General features: G+C 45.0%; 1 long non-coding RNA gene across 1 annotated transcript in view; it reads right to left on the bottom strand.

Annotated features, from left to right (window-relative positions):
• The window catches only part of LOC147114556 (uncharacterized), a 37245-nt gene extending 18310 nt beyond the window's left edge, over positions 1-18935 (bottom strand). The window contains exons 1-2 of the long non-coding RNA XR_015078909.1: positions 18759-18935; positions 18240-18350 (exon numbers count right to left, since the gene is read on the bottom strand). This is a non-coding gene — a long non-coding RNA (uncharacterized LOC147114556). The remainder of the gene's footprint in view (positions 1-18239; positions 18351-18758) is intronic.
• Between the last annotated feature and the right edge of the window lie 2406 nt (positions 18936-21341).

The raw sequence follows: 21341 nt of genomic DNA, 5'->3' as shown, positions 1-21341 counted from the left end.
TTCAAAGATAGAATGGAAGAATTCCAGAACATGTTTATACCGGTTTGGCATAAAAATAAACCTAAAAAGGTGGCTCAACCGTGGATAACGAGGGAAATTAGGGACAGCATAAAATCAAAAAAAAGGGCATATCAACTGGCAAAAAAAAGCACCAGACCGGAAGATTGGGGGCAGTACAGGATACAGCAAAAGAGGACAAAGGGATTAATCAGGAAGGGGAAAATAGAATACGAAAGTAAACTTGCAGCAAACATAAAGACAGACTGCAAAAGCTTTTATCGGTATATCAGGAGGAAAAGACTGGTAAAATCCCAAGTCGGTCCCTTGCAGTCCGATTCGGGAGAATATATAATGGAGAATAAGGAAATGGCAGACCAATTAAACTCATACTTTGGTTCTGTATTCACAAAGGAGGACACAAATAACCTCCCAGGAATATCGGCAAACATAGGGACTAATGAGAGGGAGGAGCTGACAGAAATTAGTATCTCTAGGGATATGGTGTTGGATAAGTTGAGGGGACTGAAGGCCGACAAATCCCCGGGGCCTGATAAACTACATCCTAGGGTACTTAAGGAGGTGGCCCTGGAGATAGCAGATGCTCTAAGGATCATCTTCCGGAACTCCATTGACTCGGGAACAGTACCCGTGGATTGGAGGGTAGCTAATGTTACCCCAATATTTAAAAAGGGGGGTAGAGAGAAAGCAGGGAATTATAGACCAGTAAGCCTTACATCGGTTGTGGGCAAAATGCTAGAGTCCATTATTAAGGATAAAATAGCGGAGCACTTGACAAATGGGGAAAGGATCGGACAGAGTCAACATGGATTTACAAAGGGTAAATCGTGTTTGACTAATCTGCTGGAATTTTTTGAGGAAGTAACTGGTAAAATAGATGGGGGAGAGCCAGTGGATGTGGTGTACCTTGACTTCCAGAAAGCCTTCGATAAGGTTCCACACAAAAGATTATCATGCTAAATTAAGGCTCATGGGATTGGGGGCAAAGTATTAACGTGGATAGAGAACTGGCTGGCGGATAGAAAACAGAGAGTTGGAATAAACGGCTCGTTTTCGGAGTGGCAGGCAGTGACCAGCGGGGTGCCGCAAGGATCTGTCCTGGGACCCCAGCTGTTCACAATATATATATAAATGATCTGGATCAGGGAATTGGATGCAATATTTCCAAATTCGCTGACGACACTAAACTAGGAGGAGGGGTGGGCTCTGATGAGGATGTCAGGAGGCTACAGTGCGATTTGGACAGGTTGGGGGAATGGGCGGATACGTGGCAGATGCACTATAATGTGGATAAATGCGAGGTTATCCACTTTGGGGGTAAAAACAGGAGGGTAGATTATTATCTAAATGGCAATAGATTGGGAGATGGGGAAGTGCAGAGGGACCTGGGTGTTCTTGTGCACCAGTCACTGAAGGAGAGCATGCAGGTGCAACAGGCGATTAAGAAGGCAAATGGTATGTTGGCCTTCATATCAAGGGGGTTCGAGTATAGGAATAGGGATACCTTACTACAGCTGTACAAGGTGCTGGTGAGACCGCATCTGGAGTATTGTGTACAGTTTTGGTCGCCCCATCTGCGGAAGGATGTTCTTGCCATGGAAAGAGTGCAGCGGCGATTCACCAGGCTGATACCTGGAATGGCGGGAATGACCTACGAGGAGAGATTGAATAGTTTGGGCTTGTACTCACTGGAGTTTAGAAGATTGAGAGGGGATCTCATCGAAACATATAAAATTATGGCAGGCCTGGACAGGCTGAATTCAGAGAGAATGTTTCCAATGGCAGGGGAGCACAGAACCAGGGGCCACAGTCTAAAAATAGCGGGCAAATCATTTAAAACAGAGATGAGGAAGAATTTCTTCACTCAAAGAGTGGTGAGCCTGTGGAATTCCCTGCCACAGAGGGCTGTGAAGGCTAATTCAATAAATATTTTCAAGAGAGAATTGGATATATTTCTGAAGGCTAAGGGGATTAAGGGTTACGGAGAAAAGGCGGGGACGGGGTACTGAACTGGTAAGATCAGCTAAGATCTCAGACGAAGATCAGCCATGATCTCATTGAATGGCGGAGCAGGCTCGAAGGGCCGAATGGCCTACTCCTGTTCCTATCTCTATGTTTCTATGTTTCTATATCGTGTCAGTCCGAGTGCAGGTGATTCAAAGACTAAAATTGAATCTCTTGAGTGCCGGGCTGTTTCCACGGTACCCCGCTCCCCGGTGCTCCAGTAGGGCCCCGGTGCCCCTCCCCTTTAATCAGGGGAGGGAGGCCTGCAATGACGTGGCGCTACGTGCCGACGCGCGCGTGGCGCTGTTGCACGTTGCGGCGCGAACTTCAGTAGTAGCGCCCCAAGAAAGAGGTGGAGCGCTTCCAGTAGCGCCCCGCCTCCTGCTTGGGGCGCTACTACTGAATTTCTGGCGGAGAGGCGCTAACATTTTCGAGGCACCCCCTTAATGTATTCTTATTAAATTTATTTATGTGCTATTTTACTAGGGGTTAAAATAATTGTGTTCAAATAAATAGGTGAGTGTCTCCAATAAATAGTGGAGAAAGAATTTCAGAACAAACACGCTAAGCACTTGTACAATAATATTATATGGCCTAATTTCCAGGCTTATGTCTTTTACTTTTATGATTTTACATAGTATTTACAGCACAGAAACAGGCCATTCAGCCCAACTGGTCCGTGTCGGTGTTTATGCTCCGCACGAGCCTCCTCCCACCCTACCTCATCTCACCCTATCAACATATCCTTCTATTCCCTTCTCCCTCATGTACTTATCCAACTTCCCCCTTCAATGCATCTCTGCTTTTCGCCTCAACCCCTCCCTGTGGTAGCGAGTTCCACATTCTAACCACGCTCTGGGTAAAAAAGTGCCTCCTGAATTCCCTATGGGATTTATTCATGACCATCTTAGATTTATGGCCCTTAGTTTTCAACTCCCCCCTGTATTTTATTTATTTTTTTCGACACGTTCTCCCCAGATGATTTTAAGACGGAAACCTAATTCCAGCAACACACTTGTCTGCTTTTATCGGTGGGGAATGATGAATAATGAAGTATTAATATTAAATGAAGAAAAAAAAACCAAGGTCTTACAGAGGTCCTCAACCGTTGAGGACCGATGGAAGACTCTCGCACGGCAAAATTGAAGTGTTTTCTCCAAACAATTGGATATTGCCTCCCCATCACAATGTACATTGAAGTCTGACGAGTGGATTTACTGCACAGCCTAAAAACTACTTTTAGAATTAGCGGCAATTGGATTTCATACATTTCAGATTAAAAATTTAAAGCTGTGTACAATTACCGCAAAACAGAAAGTCATTGTAAAAATTACAGGCCGTCTCCAATTAACGTCTGAAATATATTTCACACACTGAGCAAAATTATTCGATTCTTGTTTTCCGCTGACTGCATTTAATGGTTTGGAAAAAAGCAGTACTTCAGACTATACCTTGCCTTCTCATTCAAAGTAAAACAAGAATAAACACACCAGACTGCAGGGCTATGATAATAGTTTAAGTGGCCCCAGGGAACAGATGAATAGCCTCCTCCAGACAGAAGGGACTATAGCAGCAGACAGTCCTGGGCCTGGCAGCATGCGGAGTGCAACGACTTATGAGTTAATACTTGTTCGTTATTCCACGGGGCCTACTAAAGGGGTCCTGGTGCATCACCATGGGAATGCTACCTCTGAGGTGCTGGCCTGGAGCATGTGCTCGAATGAACTGATGTGAGATAAAATACAGAAAATGCTGGCAATGATCAGCAGGTCAGGCAGCATCTGAACTAATATGAGATCAGCTCACTTCCATAATGCGATGATTTTTTGCAGCATTTGCCGAGTTTGCGGGGGCTAAGATTTCAGGAGTAACCTCGATTTTAAAACTCTCATCCCTGTTTTCAAACCCCTCCACGGCCTCACCCCCTCCCTATCTCTGTAACCTCCTCCAGCCCTACAACCCTCCGAGAGCTCTGCTCTCCTCCAATTCTGGCCTCTTGCGCATCCCCGGTTTTAATCGCTCCACCATTGGTGGCCGTGCCTTCAGCTGCCTAGTCCCTAAGCTCTGGAATTCCCGCCGTAAACCTCTCTGCCTCTTTACCTCTCTTTCCTCCCTTAAGACGCTTTTTAAAACCTACCTCTTTCTGCCCTAATATCTCCTTATGTGGCTCGGTGTAAAATTTTGTTTGATAATTGCTCCTGTGAAGTACCTTGGGATGGTTTACTACGTTGATGGCGCTATATAAATATAAGATGCTGTGAAGAGCTGATGGCTACCCTTTAGAAAAACCTGCATTTTTTTCCAGTTGACATGAATCTTGTCATTCATGGGAAATTACTTATGAAATAATACTGGGCGGCCTGCTGGTGGCGCTGTCCAGGGAGAGTATAAAGCTTGCTCAGAACATTCTTTAACAGGAACTAGTGAAGGACACAACTAGATCTCCATGTTGAAACACAGTTGATTAAAGCCTTGTTTAATACTCAGGCCAAGTGCCTAGTAGTTTTCTTACATCACCAGTCACAGTTATATGGGGCACAGTAATCTCTTTCAATGATTGATCTTTGGAAGCAAAAAGAGAGAAGGAGAATTAAGGTTGGCTCTATGGAAGGATAGGCCCATGAAGGTAAAATAAATTAAACATTTTAGCAGCACCCATTTAGAATGGATGTTAAGTTAGTGAAGCATTGGTGAGATACTTCAGCCTCATTTCGTTATCTTTTTATTCGTTCCTGGGATATGGGCATCACTGGCAAGACCAGCATTTATTGCCCATCCCTAGTTACCCTTGAGAAGGTGGTGGTGAGCTGCCTTCTTGAACCGCTGCAGTCCGTGTGGTCAAGGTGCTCCCACAGTGCTGTTAGGGAGGGAGTTTCAGGATTTTGACCCAGCGACGATGAAAGATCGGCGATATACTTCCAAGTCAGGATGGTGTGTGACTGGGAGGGGAACTTGGAGGTGGTGGTGTTCCCATGCGGTTGATGCCCTTGTCCTTCTAGGTAGTAGAACATAGAACCATAGAATCATAAAATCTTAGACTCTTACAGCACAGGAGGCCATTTGGCCCATTGTGCCAGTGCCAGCTCTCTGAAAGGCAGCCTAAATCTAAACAAAACAGGAAAAGTGAGCATAGGAAAGAATAAAGTAAGGGAGGACATTGACGGCAAGGGAGCAAATAAGTTATAGAACAGGAGTTTAAAAAATGGTGAAACATAAACTGAGAGGAAATCCTATTAAAAATGTGTTAAACTGTCTGCACACAGTGTCCGTAATAAAACAGGGGAGCTGGAGGCAATCATGCTTTGGGAGGAACCAGACATAGTAGGGATTACAGAGACATGGCTACAGAAAAATCAGGACTGGAAATTAAACATTGCAGGGTATAACATATTTAGAAAAGTTAGAGGGAAAAAGAGGAGGTGGAGTAGCTGTATTTATTAGGAAAAACATAATGGCAGTAGAAAAAAGGGACGTAGATATCAGCAAGACAAAAATAGAATCTATATGGATAGAGATAAAAGATAATAAAGGATCAATCACACTAATAGGCATAGTCTACAGATGGAGGAAAAATTATACAGGCAAATTAGAGAAATTAGTAAAAAATATAGAATAATAATCATGGGGGATTTCAACTACCCCGATATTAATTGGACAGAAGAGGTCGATAAAGGAGATAGGGGAATGGAGTTCCTACAATGTCTACAGGACTCCTTTCTAGCCCAATATGTGAAAAGCCCAACAAGGGAGGATTCGCTATTGGATCTAGTTATGGCGAATGAGCCAGAGCAGATAAGAGGTAAAAGTAGGGGAACATATAGGCAATAGTGACCATAATATAATAAGCTTTAAAATCAACATCCTGGGGGTCACCATTGACCAGAGACTTAACTGGACCAGCCACATAAATACTGTGGCTACAAGAGCAGGCCAGAGGCTGGGTATTCTGTGGCGAGTGTCTCACTTCCTGACTCCCCAAAGCCTTTCCACCATCTACAAGGCGCAAGTAGGAGTGTGATGGAATACTCTCCACTTGCCTGGATGAGTGCAGCTCCAACACTCAAGAATCTCGACACCATCCAGGACAAAGCAGCCCGCTTGATTGGCACCCCATCCACCACCTTAAACATTCACTCCCCCCACCACCGGCGCACCGTGGCTGCAGTGTGTACCATCCACAAGATGCACTGCAGCAACTCGCCAAGGCTTCTTCGGCAGCACCTTCTAAACCCGCGACCTCTTTCACCAAGAATGACAAGGGCAGCAGGCACATGGGAACACCACCACCTCCAAGATCCTCTCCAAGTCACACACCATCCTGACTTAGACATATATCGCCGTTCCTTCATCGTCGCTGGGTCAAAATCCTGGCACTCCCTCCCTAACAGCACTGTGGGAGCAACTTCCCAACAGCAGTTTATAAGGCGGCTCACCACCACCTTCTCAGGGGCAATTAGTGATAGGCAATTAATGCTGGCCTTGTCAACGACACCCACATCCCATAAACTAATTTTAAAAATATGACAATAAAGAAGGAAATAAGAATGACAAAAACCAAGTTAATAGATTGGAGAAAAGCTGATTTTGCTGGGCTGAGAATAGAACTTGAGAAGATAAAATGGGCAACAATATTGGCAAACAGCTATTATGTCTGTGAATGATTGAGACACGGACAGCAGAGTTAAACAAAACATGTCTTTACTGGTGGAAGTCAATAGTGAAACTAAACACAACAGAGGCTCACTAGCGCCTTTTATACAGGGGTGGTCACTGCCGGTACTGCAGTCTGAGACCAGTTATTCTCTTAAAGGTACATACACAACAATTCCTCCCCTTTTAGATAAACAGTACATAACATTCATTTAACAACTAAATGATAACTAATTACAATCACAATTACTGTTGCAAGATACATTGGTTAAGTTTAAGCAATTATAAGTTCAGTCTTTGAGGAGGCTTCCTGATTCTGCCTGGATAACGCCTCTTTGGGGTATCAGGTTCTTCTGGCAATGTTGAGTCGGGATCAATGTCGTTGTTTGGTTCATCTGCTTCCAATATTACCGGTTCTGTGGTAATTGCAATTGGAACGTCGATTTCATTACCAGGTGTATCAGATCGTGGTGTGCAGTTGACGTTTTCCAGTGACTCTAGAATCTGGTCAGCATGGCTTCTTACAATGCTCTCCCCAACGTCTACGGTATACATGAGAGGTCCTTGTCGTGTACAAATCGTTCCTGGCTGCCATTTCTCAGTGCGGTAGTCCCGGGCCAAAACTGGTTGACCTATCTTAAAACTCCTGATCGGCCTTTCATTCATATTCTGAAACTGCCTGTTCTCCACATCTCTTCGGACGTTTGGCTTAACCAAATCCAAGCGGCATCGTAGTCTTCGATTGAAGAACATCATGGCTGGAGTTTGGTTGGTAACCGCATGTGTCGCATTCCGGTAGGCAAACAAGAAGTTGTCCACCTTGTGTTGTAGGGGTATATCTTCATTACACATTGCCTTGATAGCCGTCTTGAATGTTTGGACCAACCTCTCGGCCAATCCATTAGTGGCTGGATGATATGGGGCAGATGTGTAATGCTTAACACCATTTTTCTTTAAGAACCTCCAGAACTCTTCAGACACAAACTGTGGTCCATTGTCAGAGCAAATCTGTTCAGGCAGCCCATTTCTGGCGAATATGGTTCGTAAAACTGTGATAGTTTTTTCTGTGGTGGTTGAGGACATTTTTATTACCTCTGGCCACTTTGAATGAGCATCCACCGCAATTAAAAACATCGAGCCCATGAAGGGACCAGCAAAATCAATGTGCACCCTTTGCCATGGAGATGAGGGCCACTCCCATGGATGCAGAGGAGCTTGTGGTGGGGCGTTTTGGACCTTCTGGCATCCTGCACAGCTCTTGGTCATCTCTTCGATTTCTCTATCGATTCCCGGCCACCACACAAACGCTCTGGCTAAGTTCTTCATTTTTACCCCACCCAGATGACCCTCATGAAGCTCATTGAGCACTCTATCCGTCAACTTAGGTGGAATTACTACTCTGGATCCACACATCAAGGTTCCTCTGCACACTGACAGCTGTTCTCTTCTCGGTGAGAATGCTGGCAGCAGTGGTTCGCCATGTGCTGGCCATCCCATCACCGTTAAATCATAGACCCGTGATAGTGTCGGGTCATTCCGTGTTTCCTTTTCTATGTTTGCATTCGTCACAGGGAGACATTCGACTATGGTCGAGTGAAATAACTCCATTGGATCCACTGCAAGGTCTACTTCTTCCACCGTCGGCAACGGTAGGCGTGACAATCCATCAGCATTTCAATGCTGTTTAGTTCCTTTGTACTCGATGTCATATTGGTGTGCCCCTAGGAAAAGGGACCATCTCTGCAGCCGTTGTGCTGTCATTATCGGTATGCCCTTCTGAGGGTTGAAAATGGAGACAAGAGGTTGATGATCGGTTATTAGAGTAAATTTTTGACCGTGCAGGTAGTGATTGAACTTCTTCACCCCCCACACTAGGCTGAGGGCCTCTCTGTCAATCTGGGCGTAGTTACGCTCGGCAGAAGTTAACGAGCGTGACGCAACAGCTATCGGCCTCTCTAAACCATCAAGGAATTTATGTGACAGTACCGCCCCAATGCCGTAGGGAGACGCATCACACGCCAGTCTGATCGGCAGTGCTGGGTTGTAGTGAGCCAATACTTCCCTTGAAGTGATTAAATCCTTACTCTTCTGAAAAGCACGCTTACAATCATCACTCCATTTCCATGCTACCCCCGTTCGTAGCAGGGCGTTCAGTGGGTGCAGAATTGTCGACAAATTCGGCAAAAACTTATGATAGTAATTCACCAATCCAAGGAATGACCTCAGTTGCGACACATTTTCAGGCGCTGGGGCCTTAACAACCGCTTCAATTTTGTCAGGGGACTTATGTAACCCTTCTTCATCAATCACGTGGCCACAATACGATACCTGTTTCTTAAAAAATTCGCACTTGGGGCGGTTGGCTCGCAGCCCATGTTCCCGTAGTCTAGTGAGCACCTGTTCTAGGTTGTTAAGGTGTTCACTGTCATCTTCACCCGTCACAAGGATGTCGTCCAAGTAACACTGAGTCCCCGGAATCCCTTGCAGGACTTGTTCCATCGCTCTTTGCCATATCGCCGGAGCCGATGCTACTCCGAATACCAATCGATGATACTGGTAAAGACCTTTGTGAGTGTTTATCGTGAGATACTTCCTAGAGGGCTCTTCAACCTCCATCTGCAAATATGCTTGTGCTAGGTCAATTTTTGTAAAACGCTTCCCTCCAGACAGTGAGGCGAACATGTCTTCTATCCTTGGAAGAGGATATTGTACTGTGTGAAGGACTGGGTTCACCGTCACCTTGAAATCCCCACAGATGCGAATCTTCCTTGGCTCCCCGGACTTATTGCTTAACGTTTTCTTCATGACAGGAACGATGGGTGTCACCCACTCGCTCCAGTCGACCTTAGACAACACGCCCGCCTTCTCCAGATTCTCCAGCTCTGCCTCGACGGCTGGGCGAATTGCATATGGTACCGGTCTTGCTTTGAAAAACTTGGGAACTGCATTCTCTTCTATTTTTATCGAGGCGGTTACGCCTTTAAGCGTGCCCAGTTCTTGTTGAAATACCTCTTTGGCGTTAGTTAAGATTGTTGACAATCGTCCAGGAGTGACGTCTTCATCTTTTTTACCGTCCACCGTCATTGCATGAATGGAGTGCCAATCTAAGTTTATCTTCCTCATCCATTCCCGTCCCAATAACGGTGGTCCACCATTTGGCAGTATGTAGAGATACAATTTCCGTATTTTCTTGCCGTTCTATTCGACAGGCACCCTTATTTTTCCTCTGGGGTATACTTTTTGCCCTGTATATGTCGTCAAGATGATGGATGTCTCTCTCAAGGGTATGTGTGAAAATAGCCGCTCGTAGTCTCGTCGATTCATGACGGTTAGCGCTGATCCTGTATCCAATTCCATTTTAACTTGGGACCCTGCTATCGTGAGGGTGACCCAAATGGTTCGGTGATCCTCTTTTGTGATTACATTGTGAAGTTTGAGACAGCTTAGTCTCCTGTTCCCGGATTCACTATCGCTCATCTGGTCTTCGGAACTACTGTCCGTCATCTTTTGTACTTTCTTGTACAGTTCCTTAGTAGCCTTTTTGTTGTCGCTGTTCTTCTTCCCAGACCTGCAAACTCGTGCAATGTGTCCCATCTTCCCGCATTGCCTGCATATTTTGTCTTTGGACCAGCAGTCCTTCTGGTCATGGTTAGTTCTGCCGCAGCGATAACATTTTGCAAATCCCCGTGTCATTTCGTGGGTGCCGTATTCCTGTGGTTTTTGTTGAATTTCTGCAGCTCCCCTGGCTGCTGCTTCATACGATACTGCCACGCTGAAAGCCTTATCTAGCATCAGCTCTTTCTCTGAGAGTAACTTCTTCTGGGTTCCTTCACTCAGGAGTCCACAGACAAATTTGTCCCGTAGGGCATCTGCCAGTCCTGCTCCAAACTGGCAGTGCTTTGATAGCTTGCATAGTTCCGTAAGATACTCAGCATTGCTCTCATCTTTGTGCTGAGTTTTCCTGTGGAATTTAAATCTTTCTGCTATCAACAGCGGTGCAGGGTTTAGGTGTTCCTGTAGGACAGCAACAATTTCGTTAAAACTCTTCACCTTCGGTTTGGCTGGAGTAATCAGGTCCCGCAATAGGCCGTACGTTCTAGCGCCCATTAAGTTTAACAATATCGATGCCTTTTCCTCCTCCGCTATTTCGTTTGCCTCGAAATATACCTCGACTCTTTCCACATACGTGGTCCAGTCCTCTATTGTATTATCAAAAGCAGTGATACAGCCAGTCTTCGGCATCTTGCAAATCTAAAATGGCGCCTCCCGTGCTTTGCCTTCTTCCCCGATTTAACAAAATGGCGCCTACCGCGTTTTGCCTTCTTCCCCGCTGATTATGATGGCACCTCCCGCGCTTTGCCTTCTTCCCCGCTGTTGTTAGCGCTGCTTTCCATGGTTTCTTGCGCGTTTAATATTTTTTTATTATTATTTTCCCGTCGTGGAACAACCCTGTGGGACTCTTGCCTCCCTCTTCGCGGGTCTATACGCAGCCCGGCTTCGTAGCACCGGCCGTGCCCTATGTGCTCCACCCTCTCTCTCTCTTCTTCCCGACAATGCTGCTCAGCCCCGTTGCAAACCACCCGCTCGAGTTCGCGACTGCCGCAGCCCAGGAAGGATCAGTGCACTACCTGCCACCAGCCCGATTAGCTGAAGCACCGTCGACAGGAACCAGGCCCCGCATCCGACAGCTTCTCCAGCAATCTTCAACGCTGCAACACAGGGCGGATGCCCACGGTCGATGCCCGTTTCTACTGCCTCTTTCTTTCTTTTCTTTCTGGTCTCGACCTCTGCTCACTTCGCTGTAGGAATGGATCCCAGGAGGTGGTGCAGACTGTAGGTAGGTTCGTTTCTGCTCGTCGCCAGTATTATGTCCGTGAATGATTGAGACACGGACAGCAGAGTTAAACAAAACACGTCTTTACTGGCGGAAGTCAATAGTGAAACTAAACACAACAGAGGCTCACTAGCGCCTTTTATACAGGGGTGGTCACTGCCGGTACTGCAGTCTGAGACCAGTTATTCTCTTAAAGGTACATACACAACAACAGCGATGTAGAATGACAATGGGAAACATGTAATATGGTGTTCAACAGAGTGCGGGAAAAATATATTCCGCTAAAAGGAAAGAACAAACTAAACACTAATGGGACTCCATGGATGAATAAAGACATAAGGAAACAATTGAAGGTAAGGAAAGAGGCATAAATTAACTACATAGACAGCAGAGGAGTGCATGATAAGAGAGAATATGAAGGGTTAGGGGAGAAATCTAAAACACAATTAGGAAAGCAAAGAGGAACTATGAAATTAAATTATCAAGGAACATAAAACAAAACAGTAAAATATTTTACAGGCACATCAATAAAAAAAGGAAGGTTGGGATAGGAATAGGGCCATTAAGGGATAGACAGGATAATACCACAGGTAATGATAGGGAGATTGCAGAAATATTAAATCATTATTTCGCTTCAGTATTTACCAGGGAGATAGAACAAGTGGACATGACATTGGATGATGAGATGAGTAATTAGTAATTTAAAAAAGGGAATATATTAAATAAACTAATCAAACTCAAAGAGGATAAAACCCCTGGCCCAGATGGATTGCATCCATGCATATTAAAAGAATCTAGGGAAGAGATAGCAGAGGCATTACTACACATATTTAATAATTCATTAGAAAAAGGTGTAGTGCCAGAGGACTGGCAGATAGCTAACATAATACCTATATTTAAGAAGAGGGATAGAACATGTCCAGGGAATTATAGACCAGTCAGCTTAACAGCGGTGGTAGAAAAAATAATGGTATCCCTACTAAAGGAGAAAATAGAAGAACATCTAGAAATGAAAAGTATAATAATGAATAGTCAGCATGGATTTCAAAAGGGAAAATCTTGCTTGACCAACCTCATTGAATTTTTTGAAGAGGAAACAGAGAGAGTAGACAATGGTAATGCAGTAGATATAACTTATCTAGATTTTCAAAAGGCCTTTGATAAGGTACCCCATAATGGACGAATGAATATGGTTAGAGAATGCTAGGGAAGGTTAGAGAAGGTTAGAGTCAGGAGACAGGTAGCAGAATGGGTTGCTAGCTGGCTTCAAGACAGAAAGCAGAATGTGGGAGTAAAGGGTAGCTACTCACAGTGGCAGAACGTGGGTAGTGGTGATCCACAAATCAGTGCTGGGACCACTGCTGTTCACAATTTACACTAACGATTTAGACTTTGGAATCAAAAACACAATTTCTAAATTTGCGGATGATACCAAATTGGTGGGGGGGGGTGGTGGTGTGGAGGGATAATCAATACTGAGGAGGATTGCAACAAATTACAGGAGGACATTAATAAACTTGCAGAATGAGCAAATAATTGGCTAATGAAGTTCAGCACAGACAAATATGAGGTAATGGCCCAGAACTTCGGGTCTCCATGGGTGAGTACGCACGGGGCACTCACCTGTAGGCCCAATGGAAGTGCCGGTTTCATGCATGCACTGCGCATGCGTGGGAAACCGGCACTTCCGTTCCCCTGAAAGAAGGGGTTCAGAGTTCGAATGCGTGCGCAGGAGAGGCTGCGCGTGCGCATCGAACTTACGTTTTTTTTGCAGGTTTTCCCGGGAGGGTAAGACTCCAGAAGTTACACATATAAAAAGCAAGCGTAAGGCCTGCTTTTTACAAGATAAGTGGTGAATTAATTAAAATTAAAATATTTTTTCCACAGGTTTATTATTTTTAAATACTTTAAAGCAAGGTAATTTTATTTTTAGCCCCATCAGAAAATAAAATTATTTTTTTCAAAAATTTAAATTATTGTTTAAAATAGTTATTTCATGTAATTTATAGTTTATTTAAAAAATGTAATTTAAAAAAATTTATTTGAAGATTTAGTGATGTTTTGGGGCCCGTAATATTTATAAGTTTTGACAGGTCTTCCTGTCAAACTTATGAATGGGAATTCCCTGCTACGATTGGCTCTCCATGGCCCACGTGATCCCAGGGGACGCATCGAACAAACTGCGCCCCTGGAATATGTAAGCACTGTGCGCCGGCAGTTGGAGCTGGCCCCGGATCGGAATTCCATAGGGGCCCACAGCTCAACGGTCGGCGCGCTAGGTAAGTTATACCCGCAGGAAGCCCCCGACCCGAATTTCTGGGCCATTACATTTTGGTAGGGCAAATAGGGAGGTTACTTATCACTTGGAGGGTGCGAGTCTATGTGGGGTAGAGGAACAAAGGGATCTCGGAGTACAAATACACAAATCACTAAAAGTTGCAACACAGGTTAGCAAGACCATTAAAAATGCAAACCAAGAACTAGGGTTTATTTCTAGAGGGATAGAATTGAAAAGTAGGGAAGTTATGCTAAACCTGTATCGAACCTTGGTTAGGCCACATTTAGAGTACTGTGTACAGTTCTGGTCGCCATATTATAAATAGGATATAGAGGCATTGGAGAGAAGATTTATAAGGATGATACCAGAAATGCGAGGGTATAGCTATCAGGGAAGGATGAACAGGCTGGGTCTCTTTTCTCCTGAAAAAAGAGGGCTGAGGGGTGACCGAATAGAGGTCTTTAAAATTATGAAAGAGTGGATACAGAGAGAATGTTTCCACTTGTGGGGAAGAGCAAAACTAGAGGCCATCAATATAAGATAGTCACCAAGAAATCAAATAGGGAATTCGGAAGAAACTTCTTTACCCAGAGAGTGGTGAGAATGTGGAACTCACTACCACAGGGAGTGGTTGAAGCGAATAGTATAGATGCATTTAAGGGGAGGCTGGACAAGCATAGGAGGGAGAAGGGAATAGAGGGTTATGCTGATAGAGTTAGATTGAGAAAGATGGGAGGAGGCTCGTGTGGAGCATAAACACCGGCATGGACTGGTTGGGCCGAATGGCCTGTTCGGGCCGAATGGCCTGTTCCTGTGCCGTATATCCTATGTAAAGGGCTACCAATTAGTCCCACTCCTCTGCTCTTTCCCCATAGCCCTGCAAATTCTCAGCCCTTATTGAGCCTTGTATGCAGTTTGTCTGCATAATGTGAGTTTATTTATGTGCATAACCTGGGTATGGCCAGCACTTTGGGCCCACTTTATTACGTACTCGGCGCAGCGGGCGCTGAGGTACTGATTTTGCTGCTCATACCTCATCCAAAACTCAAAAGCCTACCTACGTTACGTATTTAGGTAGATTCATTAGCCCCACGAAGAACCTATGAAGCAAACTTGCACTATCTTACTGAAAGCATCGAGAGTCTAATCAGATAGAGTACTCTCCAAGTCTCCGAAACAGAATGAATAAGAGCAAACAGTTAAGATTAATGCGCTACCAAGACCTAGTTATCTTTCCCAGATGTTACTTATCTCAGTTCCCTTATCTACCCTTAAAGACCCAAATAAATCAATAACTTGTTTCATTTGGAAAGGCCAAATACCTTGCACAGGTTTATAAATAACAATTATCATGAGATTAAGGATGGGTAGGAGCTCCTCATCTGCACAAATATTACTGGGCAGGACAGCTAAGAGGATTAATTGTTTTGTTTTATCAACCTCGTGAATGTAATTGGTTAGCTCTAGGAGAGTTGCCAAACACTCTTCCATTTTTATCTGACTTACTTTTCCATTCATGACAAAAACATCACAACGATATAGCCTGTGAATATACTAGAATTGCATAGAATGTCCAGCACAGAAACAGGCCATTCGGCACAACTGGTCCATGCCAGTGTTTATGCTCCACATGAGCCTCCTCCCACCCCTCTTCATCTCAGCTCATCAACATATCCTTCTATTCCTTTCTCCCTCGTGTGATTATCCAGCTTCCCCTTAAATGCATCCATGTTATTCGCCTCAACCACTCCCTGTGGTAGCGAGTTCCACAGTCTCACCACTCTCTGGGTAAAGAAGTTCCTCCTGAATTACTTATTGGATTTATTAATGACTTCTTCTTCTTCTTAGTAGATCCCTCAGAACCGAGGATGACTTGCTGCCACACTAAAAATGAGTTCTCAGGGTGACTGATGAGTGCAATGCGAGACCTACAGTCTCTGTCACAGGTGGGGCAGACGGTGGTTGAAGGGGTGGGTGGGTGGTGTGCTTGTGTTGATGTGCGCTCCTTGCGCTGTTTGCGCTTGGCTTCCGCTTGCTCCCGGTGAAGAGACTCGAGGCATTCAGCGCCTTCCCGGATGCTCCTCCTCCACTTTGTGGAGTTTTGGGCCAGGGATTCCCAGGTGTCAGTGGGGATGTTAATGACTATCTTATATTTATGGCCCCTAGCGACATGAGTAAACATTGGCCCCGACATTGACAGGCAGGGGTTTTCCGAGCAGGGGAGCGATGCTGCATTTCCTCATGTCGCTTCTGCTTCTATTCCCAATCACCTCAAACCTGTGTCCCTCTGGCACTGGAAACAGTTTCTCCTTATTTACTGCACCAATTTTTTTATTGTAAATATTATAAACATATTGGCCTGGAGTTTCCGCTCGGTAGCGCTGTTTTTTTTCATGCGGTGTTTGTCCGACATCAGGCGTAACCTGTGCAAAAGATTGCGGAATTTTAGGCGCAAATTGCGTACATCGCGAATCGAGTTTCCACGAATATTTGCGCTAGTTTTAAAACATTCGCGCTGGAAGCCGGCCCCGCCCACAAAACTGCCCCCCCCCCCGGGTGAATTAATCACCATTGGGTAGTTTTTTTGCATTGGGCAAAATGCAAATGAGTTCGAGCAGAAATCCAGGGGAAGAAACACTTTTCAAAACGGGCGCAATCGGCGACGGAATCGCCGATTGCACCCAAAGCGGTAACTCTACCCTCTCCCCTGAGACTCCCAGTAAAAAAATGTTATTTAATGCTACGGATGTTACATTTACTCTATTACAGGACCTTGCAGGATCTCTTTCTTGTCTCGCTCACCCCCCATCCACCCTATTCCAGAGTATCAGTGATTGTAAAGTGGTGTACGTTCAATATTTTAGAAAAGGGCATAGCTCCAATATTAACAGAATTGATATTGCTGTAATTAGTGCATCGCTGGGGAATGTAGTCTGCAGACATATTTTCATTACACTATGCTTGAAAAGGTCAAGTACATTTTTGCTTTCTTTGACACTGCTCTGGCCTTTTGTTTCCCACATAAGTTATGTTTAGAGTGCTACAATCTAAAGACGCACCTGGCGTTCCTCATTGGCTGAGGCCTGTGGTATTAAGTTGCATGCAACGTTCGCGCGCAGACCGTTCACCGGCTTTTACAGGGGAGAAACCGCGCTTGCAATAACATTTCAATGGGCCACGCTGCCAGTTAAAGGGGGCCAAACATTTTTTTTACAGGGAGCATTGGTTTCACGTATCATGAAATGTGTCTCTCAACTCACAAAGGCCTCACGATTAAGCAAAAATAATAGCTGTTTAACTGAATCACTTGCCTTGTTACACCGTCATTGGTTGTGTCGTCAGGTTCAATTTTTTATTAAAAATCGCACTGTGGTTCCCCAATGGTTTGACTGGTAAATATTAAAGACATATTGGCCTGGAGTTTCTGCTCAGTAGCGTTGGCTTTTTCGGCGCAGTTCGCCCGATATCGGCGTAACCAGCGCAAAGGTTAGCGCAATTTTGTGCAGCAGAGCTCCACAGGCCAAGAAGGTCCCTCATTCGATCCCCGATGCACGCTGAGGTAGCTTATCTCTGTTAGGGTTATAGTGAGGACAACCACTGCTGAGCCAGGAAAGAGTATCATCGGCTAGGGTTAGGGTCAGGAGAATCAACGCTGGCACCAGTTCTGGGACAGGAAAAGAGCTGTACCGATGGGACGGTCTCCACCTGAACCGGGATGGGACCCGTGTCCTAGCGGGAAGGGTAAATAGGGAGGTGGCAAAGGCTTTAAACAAGTAAGATGGGGGGAGGGATCTACAAGAAGCGTAACCAGACTAATTCTAAACAAAACAGGAAAAGAGAGCATAGGAAACAATAAAGTAAGGGAGGACATTGATGGCAAGGGAATAAATAGTGTTATAGAACAAGAGACTAAACAAATGGTTAAACATAAAGTGAGAGGGAATCCTATTAAAAATGAGTTAAACTGTCCGTACAGCAATGCACACAGTGACCATAATAAAACAGGGGAGCTGGAGGCAATCATGCGCTACGAGGAACTAGACATGGTAAGGATGACTGAGATCTAGGGTGCGATTTTGCCATCCCTGGGGAGGTGGGTATGGAGGCAGGACTGCCGAGAAAATAGCAGAATTTGGAGGCGGGTGTCCAACCCAACCCCAAACCGCTTCCATGCCATCTTCCCGGGAGGTGGGCAGCCGTCCCATGCTGGGTCCTGTCTCCTTGGAGACAGGAAGAGATTAAAGCCTATTAACAGAAAATAGGATTATCCCCTTTTTGCCCTCACAAGTGCAGGCTTCCCGAAAGCTCCGAAACCCGCCAGGTCAGCGAGGTGAGTACTGGGTCTGCGGGGTTGGGGGGGGATGCAAAAGTGTGCTGTGATGGTAAGTGATGGGTGCAAGAGTGTAGAGGTGAATATCTGAGGTAAGTGCAAAGTGTTTTTAAAAGTGTACTTACCTTTGTTTCTTCCTGCAGGCTTCAGTCGGTTTGTATGCGGAGAGTCTCGGACCTCCATGTTGCAGATGACAGATGGCCGTTGCATTCTCAGATGCAACAACCATCTAATTTCTGTAAAAGAAAGAAGGTTGATGTAAGATAGTCACCAAGAAATCCAATAGGGAATTCAGAAGAAACTTCTTTACCCAGAGAGTGGTGAGAATGTGGAACTCGCTACCACAGGGAGTGGTTGTAACGAATAGTATTGATGCATTTAAGGCGAGGCTAGACAAACATATGAGGGAGAAGGGAATGGAGGGTTATGCTGATAGAGTTAGATGAGGAAAGACGGGAGGAGGCTCGAGTGGAGCATAAACACCGGCATGGACTGGTTGGGCCGAATGGCTCATTTCTGTGCCGTATGTAATCCTATGAATTACTTGCCTTGTTACCAGTCATTGGTTATGTCGTCAGGTTCAATTGTTTATAAAAAAACATCGCGCTGCGGCTCCCCAATGGTTTGACTGGCAAATACGTTACCTGGCGTGCAGCTGAGTTCCACAGGCCATGAAGGTCCCTCATTTGATCTCCAATGCATGCACCTTAGGGTGATAGTGAGGACGACCTTTGCTGAGCCAGGAAAGAGTATCATCGGCTAGGGTTAGGGTTAGGTCCTGCTCCAAGTGACTGTCCAGCGACCCGTGCTAGAGCCTGCGCACGTGCGGACGCCAGGTGAGAACAGAGTTGCCAGCTCTGATTGGATGTACTCCTGGAGATTTCGTCACATGACCTCCCACCTCCAACTGCCCCGCCCCCACACGCTCCCGCCATTGGTTGCCCGACACCGCCACCTTCGCGATGCAGCGCCTTCCCATGGCCAATCGGAAAGCAAACAGACTTGGTCACCCGATTGGATGATTCTTGACTGTCAGTCAAACAGACGGGTTTTCTTTTCAACTCCAATATTTTTATAACTAATAATCGAAAAGTGTTCAAAGAAAACGAAACAGAAAACCCCACAATTTATTTTTAATGCCCCAGTGATTTTTCTCCGGTTTTGCTCACAGTAGATTACTCTTCAATTCCTGGAGACTCCAGGGCAATCCTGGAGCGTTGGCAACCCGAGGTGAGAACAGAATTGGGCACTGCCACTGCAGTCGAATAGCCAGTTAAAACTGACTGTCTGTGCACATCCATGAAGAATGAGCACTTAAGAGGACAGGCTAAATCTACAAATCCATACCCCGGTGTAAATTAACACCTTCAGGAAAATAGAAAGAGTAAAATATGATGCGCATCATTCAATGGATTAGATGCTGACATATCGTCTCTGAGGTAAAATCTAGGCCAAACCCCTGGGATGTGGGTATTTTCAATCGACGAGTTGTAGGAGCGTCACGTAGGACGAGGTGGGGATGTATCAAGCCAATTCCCAGGTGTCCAGGGCCCAGTAGCATAATGCTACCCTAATATGGCACTAATTGGCATTAAATTGGCAATCTCATCCTGTACTGGTGCAGTATGGGTTGTTCTTGGGGCGCATAGTTGTCAATTAAAACTCAGAGCTTTACTCAGAGAGCCGTGAGATGCTTGGCCTGAGGGGCTCCTGATGCTGACACAGTGCATAGTCGCTAGCACTAACAATCCTTTATTGATGAACACAGAATTCGTGAAATGGAAAACAAGAGAAAGAAAAACAAAAATCACATAATACCGTACGAGAAATGCTCCTAAATACATCCTCATAATCCGCTGTAATAAGCTAAGCAAGTATCTGGGAATGACATTTTAATGACACTTTAATTTTCGAGTTAACTAAATACTTAAATATTGATCATGAATCACCTACAAACATATGTAATCACCTTATGACTAATGCCTTTGTAGAATTTGTGTTAAAGTGCTCAGGATGGATTCCAAAACAGATTGGTGATTATAATTTTCATCATAATTGCTTATTTCAACCGTTAACAATAATCACTTTGGCAACAACCTTATTGCAGAGATTGTTGTTTAGTGTCTTGGTCCAAACAGAACTATTACCTTCACGTACAAAAAGCAGAATACTGCGGATGCTGGAAATCTGAAAAGAAAAACCCCGAAAATGCTGGAAACACTTAGCAGGTCAGGTAGCGTCTGTAGAGAGAAACAGAGTTAACGATTCAGGTTGATGACCTTTCATCAGAACTGGAAAACATTAGAGATGTACACTAATAGGTTTTAAGCAATTGTAGAGGCTGGGAAAGCTGTGAGGAGAGGAAAGAACAAAAGGGAAGGTCTGTGATAGGGCGGAAGGCAGGAGAGATTAATTGACAAAAGGGATGATTTTTTTTAACTTTTTCTTTCTGTCTCTTTTCTCTTTCTCTCTTAATCCAACCTTTCCTTCCCTCTCTTTATTTCTCTTCTGTACCTGATTTGACATTGAATTCACTCACTCTAACTTACACTTCCTTCTCCGTCCTTGCGCTGTTTATTTCTCAATCCATCAATCTGATTGGTTCAGGAGATACACAGTCGCATGTCCTGTTCACTCAGGTCCCTCTTGCCCAGCTTCCCCTTGCTGCGCAACACGTTATCAGCTCGTACTTTCAGGGCAAAACTTTAAAAAAAACTGTGCATGCAAGGGCAAGTCTAACTAACGGCAGACACTGTTGTGTACTCTGCCACAGCAAATTATGGCCCATTAACTCTGTTTCTCTCTTCACAGATGCTGTCTGACCTGAGTGTTTCCAGCATTTTCTGCTTTGATGACTAAAAGATATACTGGATGTGTCTTGCGGAAGTTGACACAGAAGCACAGTGACATGATGTTCCAGTGCTCGAAGGAGTTAGAAGCCACAAGTGGAAGAAACATCAGACACAAAAGCAAAACACTGCGGAAGCTGGAAATCTGAAATAAAAACAGGGAATGCTGGAAACACTCAGCAGGTCAGGGCAGCATCTGTGGAGAGAGAAACAGAGTCGACATTTCAGGTCAATAACCCTTTGTCAGAACTAGAAAAAGTTAGAGATGTAAAATAACAGGTTTTAAGCAAGTACACAGGCAGGGAAAGGCGGGAGGGGAGGAACGAACAAAAGCGAAGGTCTGTGATCGGGTGGAAGGCAGGAGAGATTAAATGGCAA

This window comes from Somniosus microcephalus, chromosome 7, assembly GCF_052327205.1.
Source record: "Somniosus microcephalus isolate GS21.2 chromosome 7, FLI_Smic_1.0, whole genome shotgun sequence".
Taxonomy (NCBI): Eukaryota; Metazoa; Chordata; class Chondrichthyes; order Squaliformes; family Somniosidae; genus Somniosus; species Somniosus microcephalus.
This window is presented reverse-complemented; position numbering and strand designations above follow the sequence as displayed.